Below are 10,830 nucleotides of genomic sequence, written 5' to 3' on the forward strand. Positions count from 1 at the left end.
CAGTGCCGTAGTAACTTTGAACCATCATTAAATGAACTGTAGTAAGTCGAGGACTATCTGTAATATACACTGAACCACAGACCAAGCACAACAACACAGCATGCCACAAATGATTCAACCAAGAGCAGGGATTAGCAAATGTTAACAACCAAGTTTATTCTAGGTTAAGTAGTGTGCAAATATGGGTAATCCTCAACTGACGACCACAATTGAACCTAAAATTCCTACTGCTAAGTGAGGCAGTTGCCAAATGAATTTTAGAGTAGAATAGAGTAATTATAAATCCTATATACTTATCTCTTGACAGCAGCAGGGAAGAAAAGAAGATCAATCTCCTGAAAATAGCATTGTTATATGGCATTGTGATGCATGCCATGCCCTCTTTATATACATTTTGTACCTTGTACGTGTAAACAAAAGGGACAGAGCTTTTGGTTCAATATGGCTTTCATTTTGTGAATGCTGTTACATCTCACGACAAATTCTGTGGAATTCAAGACAGTCTAATGTAGTTGTGCAAAACACTGCATAATCATGTGGCTAAATCCCAAATCACCAAGCATTACTTTGAAATTTATGAACTTATTTATTTATTTGGAACAAATAAATATAAATTAAATAAGTTTGGGTCACTAACAATCAATGTTTATAATAGTAAAATAGCATAAAAAGTTATTACAAACAAAAGAAAAAATAACATTAAACTAATTGAAATATAATAAATAGGGCACAACATAACTAATTCACAACACAAGTATACATATATTAGACTCCACTAATATCCTGGCCCTAATACCTGGGGCAAACACAAGATTTCCCAGATGGCCAAGAAACTTAGAACCTTCCAGATCTTAGTGGGGAAGCTGTTCCATAGGACAGACATGAGAAGAGAGAAGTTAACTCATCCTGATCAGATCACTTCATTCATCTGTCAGTTATTTTGTGTGGTAATTCATTTCTAAACTCTCAAGAGAGGTATTCCTAGCCTTTGTGTCTGAGTCATTTTTTGTTGAAAATATTAGGAGGATTTTGAATGTATTCTAATTTACCTATTATATTCATGATTTATTCATAGGACTAATTCATGTAAGTTGTTCATTACATAATGTTTAACTTCTTGATTACTTTTAATTGTAAAAGTATCTCTCTAAGTGGGCTAAGATTATATTTTAACTGTGCACGCACGTACATAGGCACATATAGAGAGTAGCTCTGAATAGTGAGATGGACGGATAAAAAGTTTAGTAAATAAGTAAATATGTATAGAAAGAATATGTACATGCAAAAGTTAGCAACTTGTTTTTTAGACAAGAGAATTCAGTTAAATGTTGTCATATTTTAAAACCTAGGTTTTTAGAAAGCTGATTTTATATCATAAGATATGTAGTAATAGTAATAGTAGTAAAGTTGGAAGGGACCTTGGAGGTCATCTAGTCCAACCCCCTGCTCGGGCAGGAAACCCTACGCTATTTCGGACAAATGGCTGTCCAGTCTCTTCTTAAAAACTTCCAGTGTTGGAGCATTTACTGCTTCTGGAGGCAAGCTGTTCCACTGATTAATTGTTCTCACTGTCAGGAAGTTTCTCCTTAGTTCTAGGTTGCTTCTCTCCTTGATTAGTTTCCACCCGTTGCTTCTTGTCCTGCCTTCAGGTGCTTTGGAAAATAGCTTAATTCCCTCTTCTTTATGGCAGCCCCTGAGATATTGGAATACTGCTATCATGTCCCCCCTTGTCCTTCTCTTCGTTAAACTAGACATACCCAATTCTCGCAACCGTTCCTTATATGTTTTAGCCTCCAGTCCCCTAATCATCTTTGTTGCTCTTCTCTGTACTCTTTCTAGAGTCTCAACATCTTTTTTACATCGTGGTGACCAAAACTGGATGCAGTATTCCAAGTGTGGCCTTACCAAGGCATTGAAGAGTGGTATTAATACTTCACGTGATCTTGATTCTATCCCTCTGTTAATGCAGCCTAGCACTGTGTTGGCCTTTTTGGCAGCTGCAGCACACTGCTGGCTCATATTTAAGTGATTGTCTACTAGGACTCCGAGGTCCCTCTCACAGTTACTACTATTGAGCATGGTGCCACCTATGCTGTACTTGTGCATTTGGTTTTTCTTGCCTAAATGTAGAACCTTGCTTTTTTCACCATTGAATTTCATTTTGTTAGTTAGTGCCCAGTGTTCAAGTCTGTCCAGATCCTTCTGTATCTGAAGCCTGTCTTCTGGAGTGTTGGCTATTCCTGCCAGCTTGGTGTCATCTGCAAATTTGATGAGTTCCCCATCTATCCCTTCATCCAAATCGTTGATGAAGATGTTGAAGAGTACTGGGCCCAGAACAGAGCCCTGGGGCACCCCACTACACACTTCCCTCCATATAGATGCAGTTCCATTGAGGACCACTCGCTGAGTACGGCCGGTCAGCCAGCTACGGATCCATCTGGTGGTGGTTCTGTCTACCCCACATTTTTCTATCTTGTCAAGTAGTAGGTTGTGATCTACTTTATCAAATGCCTTACTGAAGTCCAAGTAAATTATGTCCACAGCATTCCTCTGATCCACTAATTTTGTCACTTGGTCAAAGAATGCAATAAGATTTGTCTGGCATGATCTATTTTTGACAAACCCATGTTGGCTTTTAGTAATGACTTTGTTTGCCTCTAGGTGTTCGTTGATTCGTTGTTTGATTATCTTTTCCAGGATCTTCCCAGGTATTGAGGTCAGGCTGATAGGTCTGTAATTTCCTGGATCCATTTTTTTTCCTTTTTTGAGGATGGGAACTACATCAGCTCTTTTCCAGTCCTCTGGTAGTTCCCCTGTGTTCCAGGATCTTTGAAAAATATAGTTCAGTGGCTCCGATATCACATCTGCCAGTTCCTTGAGAACTCTGGGGTGTAATCCGTCTGGTCCTGGCGATTTGAACTCATCTAGGCTGGACAGGTGCTCACTAACGATTTTCTTGCCTATCTTAACTTGTGTTTCTGTTTTGTTTTTTGTGGCACTATTTTTGATAGGTTGGTCTGTTTTTTCCCTTTGTGTAAAGACAGATGCAAAAAATGAGTTAAATAGTTCTGCTTTCTCCCTGTTGCTTGTCACCTTCTTGCCACTTCCACCCACTAATGGACCAATCATTTACCAATCATGTAAATGCTGGTAGGTTCTGTTGAGGACTATTGATTTAACAAGGCAAGGATATGACCTGAACTGTACAATGTTCAGATTATGGATACGAAGATGCATTTAATTATTGTGCATCATATTCAAGACCTATTTGCTATGCTACATACATATAATAATTGTCAAAGCTTTTATTTTGGCAGCTTTCTCTCACTAGTAATAAACAAGAGTTACTGCATCACAAAATCTGGACAGCCTCTTATAAGCATGGAAAATGATAAAGAAAACTCCTTCCGTTTTTGGAGCCCAATATGGTAGCCCAAAATAAACTTGATATTTTTAAGTTCCTATAAAATTAATACAATTTCTAATACATTGAGTCTCTCTCAAAATAAGTAGCTATGTATAAGATAGAAGCAGTTATGGTTAGTATAATATTAAATTTCTTGGAAGTGCGTACTACTTTACACCTATATTTATGAATATTAATATTAGCTAGATAATCTTTTCTCCAGGCTGCCACATCCATGGTATTTCACATGCTTACAAAATGAAAGCTATCAGAATATTATTGAATATGAATAAACAAACTATAAACATGTTGCAGAATACTACTGTAAAACTATACTGTGTCTTTATTGCCTGACTCATTTGTAAAATTATATGGTATAATAATGAGTTCTAAAATTGCATGAATTTTTTGTTCTGTTGCTTAATAAGTATGCTGATTATGCTTAGGAAAAGTTTGTAGAACAGCTTTCTTTAGTCTCAGATTCCCCCTCTATTTGGCAGTACATTAATGGAAATGGAAAATTGCCTCATTCTAAATGTCAGAATAACAGAGCACCAAAAACAGTTCAGTCATGTCTTTCAAACCACACACATATGGTTCAGCACCAAATGTCACTATTCTTCCCCACTTCCTTCCCATTTGTCTCTTGTCTCTTATCACTGTCTGAGTCAAAACTTTCTCAAAGACTCCTTTTCTAGACTTGCAACTTGACAAGATATTTTTCTAGCTAGGAAAGCACTTGCTAACCTAACACAGAAAATATGTGGCCACACATACCATTCTTAAAAGTCAAATTCTCTTTCGTTGTGATTTTCTTTTGTGATTATTTTGTGATTCAGTACTGTATTGTATTATAACTGTGTTTCCTGAAGCTGAAAAACTAGATGGCAGGGCAGGGCAGGGCAGGAGGAGGAGGAGGAGGAGAAGGAGGAGGAAGAGGAGGGGGAGGGTAGGGAGGAGGGAAGGAGAGAGGAGAGGAGAGGAGAGAAGAGGAGAGAAGAGAAGAGAAGAGAAGAGAAGAGAAGAGAAGGGCAGGCAATTAGCAGCTTGCCCTTATTTGGCCTTTACTAAAAAATATTGATTTTTTAAAAAACATTTTATTAATAATGGTTTACTTTGAATTTTAATGACACATTTTCTCCTCAGCTTTACAATACTATAAATTCTGCATCAAATACTTTATGTCAATCAGGACTGTGCATATTTTTACAGGTGAGGTATCAGTATGCCAGGAGCCAATATGCAGTGAGCACCAAATTAAAAAATAAATGAGACAGAACAAAAACTCATTGTGACTAAAAGAAGACACTTAATATGGATAGTGAGATAGGTGGTGACCAAATTTGATAAATAAATGCAATTTTTCTCAATGTATTTAACAGTTTCCCTTTTCTGCTCTTTAAAATAAAAATTAGTTACAAATTTTAGAGACGTCTGGGAAATAACTAAAAGCTTGGGGATAGCATGTAATTGGAAGCTCAAGCTGTGAATCTTTATCTCATCATTGCATCTCATCATCTTTATTCCGTTGTTTATTTGTATGCTTTCAATTGGCAAAATAATCACAGGGAAAGAATGCTGGCAAAACTTAGATTGCTGAGTGGTTGTGGTCCTGGATGTGCTACAACACGCTTCAGTTCAAACCTAGCAAGACTGGGTATTGTGGGTTTTTGAACAACCTGGTTCCAGAGAGATATCTCTGGTTTTGGATGGGACTTCCCTGCCTCAGAATCAGTGCACAATCTAGATTTCCCACTGGACTCATAGATTCTTCCTGAGGAGCAGATGGTAGTCATGGCTAGCAAGACTTTTGGACAGCTTTGGACTATGCATCAGTTGTGTTGTACTGGACTGGGAGATTCTACTCATGGTCATTTATAGCCTAGAGACCTATAGATTAGAAGCCTGCAATTCACCTTATATTTGGAGAAAAGTTGGATGCTTCAGTTGGTGCCAAATGTGGTAATGTGGGTGGTTAGTAGGTCTTGTTCCTTGGCCCATGTGACATTTCTCTTCTGTGGGCTGAATTGGCTACCAGGGCACTTTGGGTGCAATTCAAGGGGCTGGTTATCACCTTTTAAATTCTTTTAAAGGGTTTGACATCATGGGATCAGGTTACTTATGGACTCTTCTAAATTGTTTCTACCTGCCTCATCTGATCCCACATGCGGGTATACTCCAAGTCCTGTCAACTAAGGTGTGTCAGCTGGTGAGATACAGGAAGAGAGCCTTCTCTGTCATGATATCTGCCCTCTGTATTGGCATTCCTCTAGAGATGTATATATATTATTATGTTTAATAAAACATAATATCCTAGACTACAACCTCTAATTCTTGGATTAATCTCACATGGCAATTTGGCATTTGAAAGAATGGGAAGTTTAGAAAATGTACAATTAATATTAAGGTATATCCAATATTAAATGAAATGTTAAGTCCATCTTGCATTCTGTTTTTGGAATGTTTACAGAAATAAGTATGGCTCTTTCACACAAAACTATTAAAGCCTGTTTATTCCAGGAATATCATTACAAATCTAAAATCATTATAAATCAGTACATCTGATTTCAGTTTTTCTTTGTACAGGAATGGCCACCAGTTTAAAATGGGTTTTAGCATGTGTTGCGAAATGTCTGGTAGTTTGTTTTCATATATCCATTATTATGCCACATTTCAGAAGGATACATGCTGTAGGAAGCCCAGAAAAGATCTGTTTGCTGAAGTTTCTCATCATCATGGATTATTGACCACTGCTGAAGATTTTCAAGTTGTACTTTTTTTCCAAATATTCATGTCTGCTTTCAGCTCCAGGTGAGCTATCAGTATATTACCCATGTGCATTGGCACAAATTTGATTCAAGCTCCAAATTTAAGCAATCCTGAGAAGAGCTTCATTCATAGTGGACTGTTTTGATTTAATATGATTTTATTTATATTAAAAAGTACTTTAGTTAAAATATAATTAGGTAATGATTTTAAGAACAATTAATATGGTTCTTTTATCCTATGCAGTTAGGGAAGGGGTTATGCTCCTTTGGTTTTCTGTATTGGGCAGGGAGAAAGAGAGAATTTTCATGAAAATGATGAGCACTCCTAGAGATAGTTCTAGATAAGAAACTGTTTTCTTCCTTAGTGATAGTTACGGAATTTAGAATAGAGGAAGGTGACCTTTTCTTCTTTTACAAGTCATATAAAAATGATATATAATGTGGTTACATCATAAATGAGAAACCATCACTATTAGAGAATGAATTGTTGAGTTATAATGAATGGAACCAATTTAACGCTTTTAATGCATATTACATTTCATATTCAGCTGTTATAAAATATACAACAGAGAAGCGGGAAGGGAAGCTGTTGATCGTATAAATTCTCTCAAAGTTCAGAGGGCATATTTAAGTTGCTTCACTATCCAAACTGCTGAGCATTGATATTGATACAAGAGTTGGGAATTTTTATAATATTTTACAATATTCATGAATGAAAGATAAATTGATGTGTAAATCATATTAATATCACTCACACATAAAATAACAAGATTACGGTCCTTTTCTAAACAGAAGTATTTTTTTCATTCTTGAGAAGTTAGTGATAGTATTAAATGGTTTTTGAATGACAATACCGTATCTAGAAGTTGCTTTATTAACAGAAAAATCCAATATTCGCAAAATTGTAACATGGATACAGTTGTGAAATGCTATAATTAAGAGCTTTAGGTGCTGTAAAACTTTCTAGGAATTCTTCTAAAATTGATGTAATGTGCAAATTAGTTTAATCATATAGTAATTATGTTTAATACACTGATTCATGTGAAAATTGTTCTAAATGAGAGGCAAGACTGAAAAAGCCCTTGAAGCAATTTCTACATCTGATCAGCTGATTTGTCTAATCCATTTTATTGTGGATAGTTAGACATGACTAACTGATTACTTTAATAGGGTTTAAAATAGCACAGAGCATGTAAATCTATGAATGTGCCAATTCAGATATACTTACAAGCACTCTGTTTTAAAGTGGGCTGCTGAAAAAAGATACATTATAGTGTCTGTTAAAATGATATCATTAGGAAAGTGAAAGAAAAATCGACGAGTATGTTATTTCAAAGTTTAATTCATTCTCATTTCTTTATTCGCAATTTTCTCCGGGTCATGGAAATAGTTACTGGAGTAGAGAGTTATAAGTTTCCCATTAAATGAAAGATTTCTATAGCCTTACTTAACTTCCCTTTTTTATCCAGCACTCAGGAAAACCACCCTCCACCACAGCATTCCACTCTGTCAGCTGGCATAGTCTTCGCATAATGTCTTGGAAGAAGTGCTGCCAAGAAGAGCAGGCCAAAGACAGCCAAATTCTGATATCACACCAATAAAACCCTGTTGCTGTCACATACATAAAACACTCTGCAAATTGCTTTTGTTAATTTTAATTTATTAAGAGCTTTTGAACTTTGTTTTTATTCTGTGACATGTTTTCATTTACCTCTCGTGTCCTTCATTAATTTGTTTGCTTGTCAAACATTGAGAGCCAGAGAGAGAAAGAGATATTTGGCAGTTTGAAAGTGCTGAAATGATACCTCATATTATACATGGAACAGCTTGTCGGAGAGCAAGACTTCCACAGAATTTCTAGATGCTAAGCTTGCACCAAGTGGAGCATTTTCTGTCAGGTTTTCTTATAATAGATACTTTTTCATTTGTTAAAATGAATAAAGAATGGAAGTTTCCAAGGCTTGTCTAGGAAAAAAGTTGTAAAATTGGCATCTATGGCTAGCCTTGAACTGAAAAACTAGCACGGATTCAAATTTGTATTACTGTTTATTATTGAGGCCAAAGTAGACAAAAACATGCTTCTTTCCACCAAAAAGTAAAGTAAATCAGGTAGCATTTCCTAATTGCCTCCAAGTGTCTAAGAGGGAGCTCAATTGCCTGACTTTACCATGATATAAAAACAAGACTCTTTCTTTGGGCTTTTACACTAAGTAGAAAGTAAGTTCCTAACTTACTACTTCATGTTTCTTCTTTATTTGAGGAGCACTAAATATAACTCTGTTTAGATAAGTATGGTCTTCATATTTCTAGCTGAAATAAAATGCTTCCCTATTACAAAGATTAAAAAAAAGTCTTCTGGGTTGATCAATAAGATTCAGGTCACTAGAAAAGGAGACATTGTTGACTTTACCAGCAACTAAAGATCTCACCCTAGAAACTTTAAGTTGGTCAGCTAAGCTTTCCACATGAAAATAAATCTCATGGATTTGTGCAGGATAAAATCTTGAATTGAGCTTTATACAGTATGCTATGCAGCAGGACCTTGTTAAATATTTTTCTTAAAACAGATTGTGATCTTGATGCTATCAAAAGTAAGTGTCATTCTATGATTATTTTGGCAGCACATGTACTAAAATTGAACATATTATGCAAAAATGCCATACTCTTTTTTGGAAAAAAAAATCTGACATCATAAATCACTTAAATACAATCTTGTACTTTCAATACAATGCAGAAATGGAGTGCAAAATAGTGTATTATCCTGAAGCTAAATTAAATTCTACTCAAGACAATACCAGATACATATAAAGAGAGGCTTTCAAAGCAAATACATTCAGTAAACATATGTGGAATTAAAATTGCAATATGAGTAATCTGTCTTAAACTCATTTGTGATCATCACCAGGTATTGTTTTACCACATCTGAAAAGTTTTCACATAGATTTTGTATCATAAAAAGTTAAATCTGGTCGGACCAGCTAAGATTCAAAGGCATCGAAACCAAATATGGAACATAGAATAAAGATAGTTACAGAAGATACTTTCATACGTGTGGAATGAGATGTAGCAATTTTCTTCTCCAACATGGATTGGGAAAGCTTGTGAGAATTGTGGTTTATTCATATTCTATTTACACAAGAAAAGAAAGTAAAAGCTCAGCCTGTCATCTATTATATTTCCTTGACTACTTCTGGATGTTTCTTTTATGCCAGTTAGTAAGAATACTGCAGAATAATAAATAATGGAGGTTAAGAAATACTTACAATTATCATATCTGTCCATTGTTTTGTCTACATACAAGTCCTTCTTTACACAATGTTACAGTGACCTAGGAATATAAATAAATTGCCATATGTCAAATCAGATTAGCAGAAAGGGACTATTTATGTCTCTGTCCAATCCAAGGAAGGCTGCAATGATTGGATTATAAGCATCATGAAAGAAAAAAAGAAAAAAAACTCTATATTAGCATATTTTTTTCACAATTAAGTAAAAAAAACACCAAGCAAAATCTGAAAGAAAATTGGAAATGCCCTGAGAATAAAATAAGAACAGGTAGTCTTCAACTTATGACCACAATTGAGCCCAAAATGTATGTTGCTAAGTGAAACATTTGTTGTGAGTCTTGTCTCATTTTACAATCTTTCTTGCCACAGTTGTTAAGTGAATCACTGCAATTGTAAAATTATTGACATGGTTTTTAAGTGAATCTGACTTCCTCACTGGCTTTTCTTGTGAGAAGGTTGCAAAAGGTTATCACATGAGTCTGGGCAGTAATGCATGACTTTTTCACGTGTGTGTTGAACTGTGTCAAGAGTGGAGGCCTTTTGTTTTTAGATGAGAAAACAACTTTAGACTATTATTTCATCTCTCATGAGCCCAGATATTATTACTTCTTATAATTACATCAAACTTCCTTCCCTGCCATCTAGTCTAAACAATTGCTTCCTGGAGTTTTAAAGATTTTAAGCTGATTAATAATGATATGGTATGAGTATATGAACAGAAAGAGAGTGTCTGTTTCAAATATGGATTTGTACTTTTATTTTAAAGTTTCCAGAAATATAAAATATCCTCATTTGTTTATTTTAAAATGTTATATATTAAAATGAAACAGACTTAATGCAACGTGAAGAAATATTACTTTACTCAAGTAAAGTAATTTGGTATCCTTATAGATACCAAAACAATCAATCCTATAGTTCTTTCTCTTCTATAACTTTAAGAATTGATAATACTGACTATCAATATGCCATTATTGTTAAAAATTGATGTTAAAATGAAGTGGGGAAAAGACAGCTCTGAGATAATTCTGTATAGTAGAGGTCTCTATCATCCATTCCTGTGGAACCACCCTATGGAATGAGGAGGACAATATCAAGTGTTGTAACTTTAAACGGTCACTAAATGAACTGTTGTAAGTCGAGGACTAGCTGTATTGACCTGAAATGTGACTGGCAAAGATCCAAATACTAGTCACTATTATTGAAACTGTGGGGTCCCTTTACTAGTCTATCCAGTTAGACTCAAGATGCGTTTTCTTCCAGAGGCAGGTGGACACCTTCCATTTGAGGTGTCTCCTCCCATCTACATCTGCCTGAGCTCCTTAGTTTCATTTGTGTCTGTCCCTCATTAAGCTGGATCAGGTTCATAGTT

General features: G+C 35.4%; 1 long non-coding RNA gene across 1 annotated transcript in view; it reads right to left on the reverse strand.

Annotated features, from left to right (window-relative positions):
* LOC120313595 overlaps positions 1–9,475 on the reverse strand; it is an 81,973-nt gene extending 72,498 nt beyond the window's left edge. The window contains exon 1 of the long non-coding RNA XR_005558187.1: positions 9,438–9,475. This is a non-coding gene — a long non-coding RNA (uncharacterized LOC120313595). The remainder of the gene's footprint in view (positions 1–9,437) is intronic.
* Positions 9,476–10,830: the final 1,355 nt, after the last annotated feature.

The sequence above is a fragment of the Crotalus tigris genome, unplaced genomic scaffold (assembly GCF_016545835.1).
Source record: "Crotalus tigris isolate CLP2741 ecotype Arizona unplaced genomic scaffold, ASM1654583v1 scf7180000018716.860359, whole genome shotgun sequence".
NCBI classification, from domain to species: domain Eukaryota; kingdom Metazoa; phylum Chordata; class Lepidosauria; order Squamata; family Viperidae; genus Crotalus; species Crotalus tigris.